The 14310-nt window shown below is 44.5% G+C and overlaps 1 protein-coding gene across 1 annotated transcript in view; it reads left to right on the top strand.

Moving 5' to 3' along the window:
* Window positions 1–14310, top strand: part of ush2a (Usher syndrome 2A (autosomal recessive, mild)) — a 1183552-nt gene that overhangs the window by 801342 nt on the left and 367900 nt on the right. The gene's annotated exons all lie outside the window — the stretch shown is intronic.

Raw genomic sequence — 14310 nt, 5'->3', positions numbered from 1 at the left:
CAGGAAGGAAAGTTGGGTGTTCAGCAGTTTAGTGGGAATTGAGTCACAGGTAAGGAACTGGGCCTTGTGTAGAAGTTAAATTACAGTAAGAGCTGTCAAATAAAATTGGTGGTAGGAGGTTGTAGTTTTCCTCTGCAGTTATGCTGACTCCTCGGAATTAGTCCAATGGGCAGGGGAAGAGCATTGAACGAGAAGCCATTTCACCAACTTCCACCCACCACCTCTAAATATTACCACATATGGCCCAGCCTGAATATAGTCCTTTGGTTGTGATCTTGCTATGATGTGTGGGCAGCTTTAATTTAAAATTTAAAGCCCACAATATACTATAACTACTCACAAGGCAATTGAGAATCCTCTCATTCCCTAATGTTTTTAACATTTAAAATAAAATGAAAGATATCTTCATCTGCCCCAAAGGCCCTCAGCAACCTTGTCTGCTGCAGAGTTCTAAGGCCTAACTTATTAAAATGACACTGAGCCCCAGAAATTGGACATGGTCAGGGTCCAGGAATTGGGCAAGTGGAATCCAATCCCACTAATGTTGCACCACCATAGGGGCCAGAAAAAAAGTTATTCATCTTCTGCCCCACTCTCCAACCCCAGATAAACTAATAACAAAGTTGTTCAAAATTGGGGTAGGGTTTCTGCTTTGGGCCCATCAACGATCGGGGAGCAAATTGGACCTAAGCTTGCTCCCCTTTTGAAAAGTGATTTTTTTTTCCTTCACATTTTTCAACTCAAATCATTTGCATATTGCCAAATTCATGTCTGGCATGAACCAGTACAATCAAGCAGTGCTTTAAAATGTTTTTATTTAAATTATACATTTAAATATTCCTTGATATATTTAAGAGTAGTAACTTGGTGTAGCTTGATTAATACAGCTGAAAGTACATTTATCACGAAAAATATTTTAATCACAATGTCAATTCATCGCCCAAATTCACTTTGAAAAGACATTCAAAACAATTTGTTAAATATATTGTGATATAATAGTCACTTTCTCAGTAATTTTTTTTTAAAAAGATTCAATAGCTTTTAAATCACGCCTAGTGATCTTCCTGCATCCAAAATAACCATCTCAATTTTGGAGCCTCCTCAAAGGCCTGCAAATGAGTGCAATTCATGGAAATTTCCAAAGATGCTTGAGAGCTGGGCTGGCTTCTAGCATGATGTTTTTTAAACTAACGAATAAGAACGTGGAAACTTCAGTTGTACTAAACATTAGTTGTCCTTGAAATTCTGCAATCTTTTGTGCAACTTATGCCAATTTTGGACAAATCACGTCAAAAAAACTGCAAAACTGAGCAGAAATTCTACCACAAAATCTTTAGACATAAAAACTTGAAATTAAAGATTTTAACATTTTTATCGTGTTTTGATGACATCTTTCTATATACAACAATTTGTCAGAACTGATTGACTTGTGTGTAAACTTGAATCAAGGAAATGTACATCTTCAAACAGCTCAGATTCTGATTGATCAAGTACACAGATGCTTCTTTATAATTTGACTTGTACCAGTGCCAAATTTAGGGGTATTTGATTCGCCTGAGGATATCACTGAATATATTTACATATTAAATTAATACACGTGAAATTATAGACTAAATCATCTTAAAAATGTATTGTACCTGTATTTATTATCTTAAAATATTGAAATTATAATGAAGATTTCACTGTCATCTAATTCTTTGTTGGGGGAAACACTTATAAGTCAGTTAAAATCTTATCAAGAGAAAATTGATTTTCCCACTTAATGTTAAATGAATTAAGATATTACAATGATCAAAACATTGCATTGACAGTCATTTAGAGGGTAAAGTAATGTGAAAATGGAATAACCTATTTAAGTTTCTAAAGGATTAGCCCCAAATATTAAAGTAAAAAATTTCTGAGAAAGATTATGACAGTTGTTTCTTTTTTATTGTATTAGTTAATGCACTCCTGTAAATTCCTAGGTGCACCACTTTAATGCAGTTTTGACAATTTCAAATAATATTGCTAATGACTATATCCACAGGGGGATTTTGACTATCCTGCTAAAAATAGCAACCAGTGGAACTTCAACCTATATTTTTAATCAGCATGAAAATCTTTTCTTCTAAATATATCTATAACCTATTATTTAAATCAACAAAGCTTCATCAAACTTAAATAAATGAATTAACATTGTGTAACTTTGTTTTTCCATAAAACCTTGTTCGCCTTCCAAACCCATGACTGCTACCATCCAGAAGGACAAGGGCAGCAGATGCATGGGAACAGCACCACCTGGAAATTCCCCTCCAAGCCACTCATCATCCTAATTTGGAAACATATTGCCGTTCCTTCACTGTCGCTGGGTCAAAATCCTGGAACTCCCTTCCTAACAGCACTGTGGGTGTACCTACACCACCGGGATTGCAGCGGTTCAAGAAGGCAGCTCACCACCACCACCTCAAGGGCAATTAGGGATGAGCAATAAATGCTGGCCTAGCCAGTGACACCCACATCCCATGAATGAATTTAAAAAAAAATTCCCTTAAAAAAGACAATAGTCTTTGTTTCAGCCAGTCTCTATATGCTAATCATTCCATACCACTACTAGGAATTGCCTCCTAATTTCTTTCCTCACTATCTTCATGACACTTTTAAATTGACGCCACTTCATCAGTGAATTCTCCTAATCAGAGAAATAGACTCGGGATGGCGCAGCCTCTTTTGTTCCACCACCGTAACTTCAGCAGAATTGCAGTGCAAACCTCACTTATGCATGTAAATGGGTTTTCTGTCGTACTTTGGGAAAGTCAGTGGTAATGGAGTGTGTGTAACACCATGGAACTTTCTAGCCATAAGAGTTAATTTTAATCTGGAATGAGTTTTGGAAAGGCGGAGTATGGGTTTAGTGTAAATTACACTTGCTAGTCTACGGATAGGAGGTCTTGTGGTGCGGTGGTAGCATCCCTACCTTTGAGCCAGAAGTTCCAGAAGTTCCAGAATCCCACGCTGAGACTTGATGGCCATAGAGGAACATTCATAATGTGGCCAGACAGGTTGATTATCACCCTGCAAATTCTTCCAATATGTCTATGGCAAGTGTTAAGAGTAGGAGAATTGCCAGGTCAGCAAGAATTTGCAGAAGGTAAATCATTGCAATAGCAATCGCTAAGCCCAAACACATGGGGCAGAATTTTGCCCTTGATTGGCGGGCGGGCCGCACCGGCTCGGCCGCGGGCGGGCAGCCAATTGCCGCTGCCAAAGCGGCCCCCTCCGCCATTTTAAGTGGGCGGGCCGCCCGATGGGAAGCGCTATGCGCTTCCTGTGCAGGGTGGGGAGGGGGGGTGGGGATTCCCCAACTGTCAGAGTGCGCTCTTTTGTGCATGCACGTGAAAGAGTGCACATCTCCCTGAGGCAAAATGCTGCCTCAAGGAGATCGCTGAAAGGCTGGCAAATATAAAAAATAGAACAATAAAACATTCATTAACATGTCCTCTTCATGTGAAAATGTCACACGAGATGGGACATGTTAATGAAATAAACAAAAACTTTATTAAACATTTTTAAACAGCTATCAAACCTCATCCCACCACTGGGTGAGGTTTGTAAAAAAAAAATCACCTACCCGCCTGCCTGTTGAGCCCATGCGCCGAGCCGAAGTTCGCATAGGCCCCTCAAAATTGTCGATGATTGGCAAGATAAGGGCCTTAACGAGGCCTTTAATTAATGGCAGGTGCGTGTCCCACTGCGTAGCACGCCCGCCGACCAAAATATCGTGATGCTGCGCTCTGACGTCGAGATGCTCGCGCAACATCAGCACCCGACATTTTAAGCACTGGTGTGCGGGTTCCGACACCCGCACGCCAACCAGAAGATTCTGCCCATGAGGTGGGATTATCCAGCCCCGCCCACTGCTGGGATCGTCCGGCCCACTGAAAGTCAATGGACTTTTGGCTGGCCCGCCGAATCACCCACAGCATGCTCCGCCAGGGCGGGGCCGGAAAATCCCAACCATAGAAGCCCATGGTTGCCAATACCATCTTAGGGCATGGTACCTGAAGAGAGATGGCAAATTTGAATTAAATTAGATTCAATAAAATTGAATTTAATTCAGAAGGCAGCTTGCCTGCTGCCTACATGCTCACCCCTGCCCCCTCTGCAATTTCACCAATAGTCAGGGTCATGTTGGGCATAAGGGCCAATTCAGACCATTAAGTGGACAATTAATTCCCATAGGATTACCAGGTACCCGGCCCACCTGTGAGCCGCCCCAAAGTTTTAACCCCCACAGGTTGCACTTCCCCCACTGTCCTCTCAAATCCTAGCCCCTTTTTGCCAGCTTGGAATCTAGCGAGACCCAAAAACACTTACCCAAGTCCTGATTCAACATCACAGTCCCGTGTTCCGAGGTATTGGAGCTGCTGGCCTCTAAGTGGCTGGCAGTTCTCTGAGGGGGGACTCCCTGTTCTTGAGGGGAGGAAGTCCCTCCAGCCTTTTAAAGGCCATTGGCAGCTGGTGGTTCCCTTGGCAGGCTCCACCCCCCCCCCCTTCCTACCCAACATTTTAGCCAGTGGGGGTGGGAAACCTGGTGCCTCCTATAATTGAGGCCCATGTTTGAGTTCCAAGATATCTGCTGGCCGGCGGTAGCTGGCTGATGGTTGGAAGAGAAGGTTTAAGCTGTCAGCAGATACCAGCCAGCACCAAGGGAAGGCTTGTGAGCAATACTAAGTCATAGGGAGAGTCCAGCTAGGGACTGTCTTACAAGAGGGAAGATTGGGGCATGGTGAGTCTATGGCAGGAGTAGCTGCGACTTTCCTTGTTAGTCCCAGCTCAGCATGCTTGCTCCTCTTGGTCTCGAGAAGGAAAGTTTTACGTTTACTTTGGAGAGCCTATTCTGTTTGCAGACCTGCTTCACTAGGCAGGAAAATTATGGTACTTTCCCAGCTCATGTGAAAATGCAATGAAGGCCGTTTTGGTGTAATCGGACCCCAACTCACATAAAATCATGAGGTCCTCACCTGCTTCAGGCAGACACCTGCAGAGTTCTGTTAATTAGTATAGGAAATCTCCCAGCTGGTAATGAACCTGCTCATATTTAATTCCACATTCACAAAGTTTATACTGATCAGGTATGGTTAAAATCCACTCTGCAATCTTTCCCTATTCAATCTATTCAACCATTGAGCCCATTGAGGCCACAGTAAAAGTCCCAGTCTAAATTGAAAGACTATTTTCACAGGAGCAGCTGGGAATTGGGAGCCCTCAGTTCCCTGTTTCTGTGAGTATAACTATGTCAGACAGTTGCTTGATTAGTCTGTGGGACAGCTCTCCCAATTTTGGCACAAATTCCCAGATATTAGTAAGGATGACTTTGCAGGGTTTTGGGTGTACCATTGTTGTTTCTGGTGCCTATGTCGATGCCAGGTGGTTTGTTTATTTTTATTCCTTTTTCACTTTTCTGTACTGTACACCTGGTAGTGCAACTGAGTGGCTTGCTATTTCAGGGGGAATTTAATGCAACGTAAGAATCAATCACATTGCCCTGGGTCTAAAGTCACATGTAGGCCAGTCCAGGCAAAGATGGCAGATATCCTTCTCTAAAGGACATTAGTGAACCAGATGGGTTTTTATGACAATTAATAATATTTTCATGGCATCATTTTTGAGATTAGTTTTCAATCCAGATTTTTATTAATAAATTTAATTTATTAAATAAATTTAAACTCCATCAGCTGCCATGGTGGGATTTGAATCTGTGTCCATAGGGCTTTAACCTGGATCTTTGGAATGCTAGTCAAGTGTCACTACCACTATGCCATCGTCTCCCCAGGAGGTAAGTCAATGGCAAGGAAAGTGTGTAAAACTTTATTTCAATTGTTTGAGCTGGCTCAAAGGTCTCTGCACTGCTTAAAAGCTGCAGGAGCTCATCAAGGGAGGGTGAAATGACAGGGGTAAGGTCTCTGGCACCTCAGGGGCATCGAGTACAAGAGGCATTGTCTGGGCATTGAGGCACTGAACCAGACTAGTGGCAACATCATCTGGGCAACAGGGAGAGTGCATCTCCAAATCAAACTTACTCCATCACACATACAGGTCACCAAGGCATTGCAGTGGTGGTATGGTCAGCGAGGAAGGGTGCCTGGGCATCAGGAGTACACAGCCATGGAGCCAAAGCCATGGAGGAGAAGAAGAGACTGCCCAGAGCATAGGATATACCGGAACAGACGAAGCTGCCTGGACGTGTCAGAAAGGCAGTGCCAAGGGAGACTGCAACTCTCCAGGGAGATGGTCACAGACATCTATGTCTTTGTCAATGAAGCCAGGCCCTGCCAGTAACAGTCAAGGTAGTTGTGGTTTTGAATTTCTTTGTCTTGGGATCATTTCAGGGCTCAGCTACTGACCTCTGCGGCATTTCACAGTGAGCTCTACACATCTGCATCATGACAGTCACAGATGCCCTCTTCACCAAGACTAGAGACTACGTCAAATTCCCCACTGATGGGCCTCCCAGACTCAGAGGGCACTTGGAAAATATGGGATCGCCGGTTCCAGCAAGTGCAAGACATCATTGACTGCACCCATGTGGCCATCAGAACACCAAGTGACAGGCCAGAGATGTTCATCAACAGGAAGGCTTACCACTCCATGAATGTGCAGCTGGTGTTTTTTTTTATTCATTCTTTCATTGGATATGGGCATCACTGGCAAGGCTAGCATTTGTTGCCCGTCCCTAACTGCCCTTAATGAGTGGCTTGTTAGAGCCATTGCAGAGAGCAGTTAAGAGTTGCTTTGGGTCTGGAGTCACATGTAGGCCAGAAGAGGTAAGGATGGCAAATTTCCTTCTCCAAAGGGCACTAGTGAACCAGATGGGTTTTTACAACAATCGATAGTTGCCATGGTCACCATCACTGAGACAAGCATTCAATTCCAGAATTTATTAATTGAATTTAATTTCCACCAGCTGCCATGGTGGGATTTGAACCCATGTCCCCAGAACATGAGCGTGAGCCTGAGCCGCTGGATTACTAGTCCCATTTAGTCCATTACGACTAAGCCACCATCTCCCCATGGTGTAAAAACATGACAAAAAGCCCCTGCAATTCTGTGCAAGCTTTCCTGCTAACTGCCAGGATATATATATATATATATATATATTCTACACTAGTCGAGCTTTCCTCATCTCTTCCATTCCTCGCCCAGCTCTGTGGACGGATTCTAGGTGTCAAGGGCTACCCTCTGAGATGATGACTCTCAACACCTGTATGTGCACCATGAAATGTGGCCCAAAGACATTATAATAGCAGCCATATGCTGAAAAGAACCCACACTGAGCAGTCCATCAACCTGCTCAAGATACCTTTTTGTTCCCTGGACCGCTCAGGTGGTGCCCTGCCAGGGTTTGGCTCACTACTATAGTATGCTGTAAGCTTCACAACATGGCCCAGCAAAGGGAAGTGACCCTTGAAGAGGTGGAGAGAGAAGAAGGTATTATGTCCTCGGAGGAAGAGGATGAGCAGAACATGGAAGAGGGTGGGGTAGAAGGTGCGGAGAGGGAGCTTTCTGCTGTGTGAGCTGGCCTGGGCCATGGTGTCACAACGAAGTCTATCCAGGAAACTGTTAAAGTGAGGGAAAATCGACAAACTAATCAGCAAAGGTTCAGAATATGAACTCTGATGCTTGCGGGGCAAACCACATGGCTTGTAAATGCAGCGAGCATGTGCTGGCACAAGAAAGACAGCCATGCATGCAGCCTATGCAATCTCTCCATCACTGAGAGATGGATTGCTGTATGTAGTCTTCACTGTCACCAGTAAGAAGCTATTGCTTTGTTCACAAACTGTTACTAATGTTTAGCACAAAGTTATAAAGAAAATGCATCCCATTTTAACGAACGGTGGATTTATTTACATGGCGGGTTAAAGTTAATACATGCATGCAACACCAACAACACACCACAGTGACCCACTGAGTGATTTACCCAATGAGGTGCCCTCTACGTACGGGGAACGCACTCCTATGCTGTGTTCCCCTTGTTGCCTCGGAGGAGGTGGAGGCACGTGCTCACATCTCTAGCTTTGCAGCTGTGAAGATTGTGACGGGCATCCTTGTTGGAGAGGAACGCATTGGACCTTCTCCTGGGACTGCTCTTCCTGCATCTCTGCAGGCGCAGCAGAGGGGCCAAGGAAGCTTAGGGTGAAGAGGGTGTTGCGAGCATCGTTGGACCCTCATCCTCCTTTAGCACTTCCTCAGCCCTTGGTTGGCACTCCTGTTGGCCTGAGGGGGTCTGCTGCTGGGGCACAGCTATCTTCCCCTCCAACCAGATGTGCGCCATCCTTGCAAATGTCCTGCTCAGGCTGCTCAGTGTTTCATGTATTCCATGGACATCAGTGCTCAGGTTCTGAACTGACTGGTCCAGTCTACATAAAATGCCCTGCGTTATATGTAGGACATCACACTGCCCTTTCATGCACTCCAGTTGCTGCCACATATCGCTCCCCATGAGGTTAGTCACTCTTTCATGGGAAGAGCTCATGTGCTCGAATTCCCAAGAACATGATGGAGCTCATCTGATCCACGAGCTCCGGCAGCCAGTTCATGAGCTTGCACAGCCTCAGGCAACACTGAGAGATGGTCATACATCTGCTCCTGGTTCTTCAAATACCGAGCCCCAAACTGTGACTTCTGAGGCCCAGCAGAACGTCACTGTGACTCTCTTCTCCCCTCCAAAGGAAATTGTCCACAGACCCCTCTGCCTCAGACACCTACTCCTGCATGCTAGTGCTATGGTCCTCACAAGGTTCCATCATTTCGACACGCACATATGGAGCCGCCAAGGTACTAGTATCTGCGCTGGTGGATAGTGCACTAGTCAAATGTGACAGTGCATCCTCACATCTCTTCCTCCGTCTGCTGTCCGAGCAATTCCTCAAGAGGTATGAGGTGGTCTGAGATTGCTGGGACCTGTGTGAGACACAAAAGGAATTGATGAGAGTTAGCCTTGGAGACCCTGAAGGCTCTGCAGCGCTGAGGTATTCCACACCAACCAGTGCTCAGCATGATTTCAATGAAGCGTTCTGTGCTGCCACTGGCCTCCCCTCTGCCTCCCCCACGTCCCCGCCTGCACCATGCCACATAAATGCATGGGCCTCTTTACTGGCCATGTGCAAATCGGATGACGGTCACCAACTTTCTCCTGTGGGACCATGGCTATCGCCAAAGCCACCTCCTCGATGGCCTTGATGGTTCTCATCACTGGGGTCCTGGCTCCTGGTCTGGACCATTCCTTGGGTATTCTGCGCCTGTTTCTCCTGTAAGGACAAGAAGGTGAGGGGGATAAGATACTGCGGTCTTGCATGGAGAAGGGCAGTTCCCCCAGATGGAGAGCTGGAGCATGTTGGAGTTGTTATCAGTCCTCATAAACATTATGGACTGAATTTTGCTGATTGGGTGGACAGCCTAATGTCAGCTGGAAAGGTGGGTCATCGGCAAGACAAACTCCTCAATTTTACTGTGGCAGCCAATGAAGTGACTGTAGCCAGGACTGCCACCCTATTAAGCACAGCAACCCAGTTCCAGGAGCTGCCAGTCCAATCAAAGGGAGCTCAGGAGCCTCAGCAATGCCCCCAGGAGTGGTGGTCACTTCTCAGGCAGGTCGGGTACTGCGGCCTACAGCAGGAAGGTCAAATAAAGTATTTTTTAAAACTGCAAGTGATGGAGGGGAAATCCCTCCAAGGAAATGGCTGGGGGAGCGGGAGGTGACGTTCCTTACCGCAGCCCCCTCTTTGTTTCAAAAACCCTTCTGCCCCAGGCTGCTGCTGGGAGGCTGCCTGCATTCAGCTGGCTATCTCCTCACATGCAGCGGGGCAATCCATCGTGGCAAAATGCTGATGGCCTAGTAAAATGGCTCTTAATAGGAACTTTGCATATTTAAATTGGCTGCCCATTTCCTTTGTGCCCAATTCCAGTCCTGTCTTCAGTAAAATTCCCCTTTCCACCTCTTGGGGGCTGGTAAAATGCTGCCAAATGCTACAAAGTCTCTCTGAGGCTGTGAGTGCACTGGCAACATATGGTCCTGCAACAGTGAGGAGCAGCATGCGTCCTGTGTCCCTTCAGCTGCTGGAAGTGTTGCAGGCTGCGTGCCCAAGGTCCTAGCCTACTTCTTGCAGATCCCTCTTACCTTTCCACACCACCAAAGGTCATTGAAGTGCATGCGGCACTGGAGCCACATCCGGTGATGCTCCCCGGTGACACTGACACACTCGCAATGTCGATCCATGTCCTTTTGGCAATTGACGGTGAGAATTTTCAGCACTCAGGGAATATTATGTCCCTCCTTTGCATGACCTTATCCCACGAGCACCTAGAGGTCCACATCTGTGAACCTTGGGGCTGGCATGCAACACTCCACCTGGCTGCTGCCTGACTGTGGCATTCTGGTTTTGGAGTGTACAAATTACCAAAGTCAGAACGTGTGTTTTGCTTCATAACCAGTACAGCATCAGGTGGTTTAATGCGCATGAATGTGAGGGGCTAGTGAGTTGTTGGGTTCCTTACAAGTGATGGGTGGATTGTGTGAAGGGTTGGTTGCTGAAGTTCTCATGTGTGCAGGCCATTATGGAATGGGTTCCTGCTGGGTGGCAAGGTATTTGGGAAACAGATCTGGCATGGTATGAAGTTAGGAGTGCCTAGGGCATTGTACAGTCAGAGTCCTCATATTTGAAGACTGGTCAGGTGGGGTAACTGGGAGAGTCACTTAACTTCATGGATGTCTGTGGACACATTCAGTGATGAGCTGAGCCAGGCTAGGCTATCAGTTTGGTTGTGAGTGGGCTCTGAGGCAGCAGAATAAAGGCTCCAAGGAGTCTGGAATGGTTTGACTATTTCATAAGGGCTCAATGTTGCTGAGCCATCTTTTAGAGGTGCATTCCAATATTGCACAACCAAGAGAAATAAAGCGTGAAGGTCAGTACTCACACCCTGATCTGCAGATAATACTTTTAAGCCGCCTCAATATCTGCCAGCTAGGACTTCAATGAAGCTTCAGTTCTTAAACAAAGATGGCAGCCAAGGTGGGACTTTCATCGGAATCGCCCCATCTCCATTTCAGGTTGGGTCTGCCGACCACATCGGTAGACCAGCATCTAGGTTAGTTAAGGCCCCCCAAAATTATGCTACTCGGCAGCCTGGAGATGAAGGCAGGAACACGGCCCCGGCTCCCGATTCCTACCACCCACAGGAAAATTGGACCTAAATTGTTTCCAGTCTGTCATCAAACATATAATCTGTGCTGGTACATTTTCAGTTTCATCATTTGCTTTAATTTTTCTAATAAGTTTCTTATAAGACCGTTCATCAATTACCTTCTGAAAATCCACATAAGGCTATGTTGCCCTTATCTATCCAATCCAGTAAATTCCTCAAAAAACGTTGCAACCTTTAATCAGTGAATATTTCCAGCCATTATCCTGAGTCAAAAAATATGAACAAAGATAACAAAAGGTTCTATGCAAGTGCAGAAATACAACACTGGTTCTTGACACATAAAGTAGATAAGATTGTTAGCAAATGTGCTGAATGCAAGCGTGGAGCCACATAAGCCAATTGCTAACATCAATAGTGTATGGAAGGAAAACGACAGAATCAGATTATTCTTCAGTTGAGACTTGTTTATACAGTGCTATGGAGACCGGGTTTCAAACATTGGCTTCCACTATGGATAGCGAGGTCAGATTTACTCCCCTTGAGATACTATTACTGTATTTGTAATGGGTGCATGGATGAATATTTACATTTTTGCCTGTGTTGCTTTTCTGGAATCATTGCCATCAAAATAAGTAAAATCTGTCAGGAATCTAACCTACATGACCCATTCACGAAGTTTCTCTTATGGCAATTCTATTATTCTGTCAACCATAATACTTTTCTTTGTGCCTCTTTTCAAAATCCATTGAGAATCCCAATTGGTGCTAACTATAACAGAAAGATTAATGTTATCAGGATGTACATAATTCATTTTATAGTGTACCAACCATTTTCCACAGGATATATATGTTTCACAATTTACCTATAATAGGGTAGATTTTCTGATGATGTGGACGTTTTGCAGAATCAGGCCTCTGACCTTGCATGCTGGTTTTTTTTCTCTAGATTTACTGATGACCCTTTTTGCTAGGAAAAGGTGGGCCTTGATTTGCATGTGCTCAACCTGCTTTACAAGTAAAAATTATGCAAATTGTGCCCCATGCTGCAAACTGTAACTTTGGGCAAGGCAGCATCCCATATGATCCAATTGCCCATAATAAACAGGCATAGTCATTTCCAAGCTTATTTTGTCTGCATTGGGGATTCATTTTAAAATCACCTTCCTATAGCTTGCATTGAAACTATTTCACAATAACTTATATGACTGATCATTTTATTAACTACTTCTATTGGTTTTTGTTCATCCCTTTTAAATTTCCTTCTTTGGCTGAATGTCTAATTTTGTTAAATCACATTACTGTGAAGCACCTCGGGTCATTTTATTACATCAAATGTGCTACTATGTGTAAACACTTCATTTTGCCTGAAGAGGGAAATTCTGTAAACTACATTTTGTTTCTGGATGTTGCAGTAAAGCTCAATAGGAGGATGGGTATTCCTTTAGCCATTCCAATGAACTCAATTACTAGGTTTCAGAGGGCCAATTTAAGAAGGCTCGCCATCTTCAGGTGTGGGGAGGAAATGCAGAATTTTGCAAGAGCTGTGAATTTTTTTTTAACAGCCCTCTCTGCTGCCCTCTCTGTTGGAGAAGTGTAAATAAAGTTAGTTCATTAATGGCCAACAACTTGCAATTTGCAACTATCTGTGTTTTCCATGGCTGTGGCCTCATTGCAGACCTCCTCCTACCATGCCAGCTTATTACCTTTGCTCAAAAGCTTGTCTGGATTTTATTGTTCTTTAGGCTTCCTATGAAGGTGACATTAAGGTCAATTTCTAAATTCACACCATACCTACAGTGCTGAGAGAGTTTCTTAAATGTGAGAATGTAATCTGCAATAGTTTCACTTGGAAACTGCTTTCTTTGACAGAACATAATTCTCATTGCAATTTTTTTCTTATTGGCGACATAACATGAGTCCAGAATTTCATTAATTTCAGCTTTTCCATCAAACTGGGGTCTCTGGGACAACATTGGTTAAAATTACAAAAGCATCTGGCCCATCATAGTGAGGAAAACATATATTTCATCCTCACCTCCTATTTTATTCACTTTCAACCAAATGTGTACCAATCCTCTTTGTTAGGGTTGAATTTCCAAGTTGACCCCAAATATGTCTCCAGTGCCATTTTTTCATCTGCATACTGTGCTGACTCACTGGGCTGGATTTTTGCACCAGAGGTGGATTGTTTGAGTCAGGACATTATTTGGCTCAGTTCACCCACCTTGGGGGAAAAAATGCCCCGAATGGCATCATTCTTTTTTAACTCCAGGTGTGAAGGGTGGTGGTGGTGGGGTGGCTGGGGGGAAAGGTGTTGAGTGGGGATGGATTCAGGAATGCCGCCCCCAGACAGAGATCAGAGGCAACCACAAGAGCTGTCAAATGCCGGGGCAGGCTGCTTAGAGGCCTGCCATGATTTTCTGGGACTTCATCCCAGTTGTTTCATCAATATTAAACGCTTTAGCCCTCACCCCTCACACCCAATCATCCTTGTACCCACTACCTATGCTCGCATCCATGCCAACTCATGCCCCCAACCCAGCCCCCATGGCATCTCATATCCTCCATGCCAACACACATCACCCACCCACCACCATGGCTCTTTATGGCCTCAATTCCAACTCATGCCCGCACCCACCTCCATAGCCCCTCATAGCCTCCACGTCCATATCCATGGCCATGACCTCAGGAGGCATGTTGAGATGAGATAAAATAAGACCTAAATATCTATTACAGCCTTCATTATTATAAAAAACATTCCCACACTTAATCCCTTATCAAAACAGATTTATATTCATAACCCCACATCAAAAACTGCTAATCCTTCAATAAATTCTTTGAGTTGTCAATCAAACTGTGAGCTTATCACAACGCTGCTGGGATAGTTGTAGGTCATGGAAAGCAGCCAACCATTAATAATTACATAATGATAGCCCTTGGAGTGATGTCAACAAACAGTAATTGTAACTGCTACAACAACTATTTTTCCAACTCTCACTTACACAGCAGGCTGTTTTTCTTCAACTTTTTAAAGAGCTGTGGATTTAAATAACCTCATAACTTGAGATTTTTCAACTTTCACTGACACAGGCAGGCTTATTTTTAATTGTAAAAGGTTTGGGATTTA

Source organism: Cetorhinus maximus, chromosome 14 (genome assembly GCF_964194155.1).
Source record: "Cetorhinus maximus chromosome 14, sCetMax3.hap1.1, whole genome shotgun sequence".
NCBI classification, from domain to species: Eukaryota; Metazoa; Chordata; class Chondrichthyes; order Lamniformes; family Cetorhinidae; genus Cetorhinus; species Cetorhinus maximus.
This window is presented reverse-complemented; position numbering and strand designations above follow the sequence as displayed.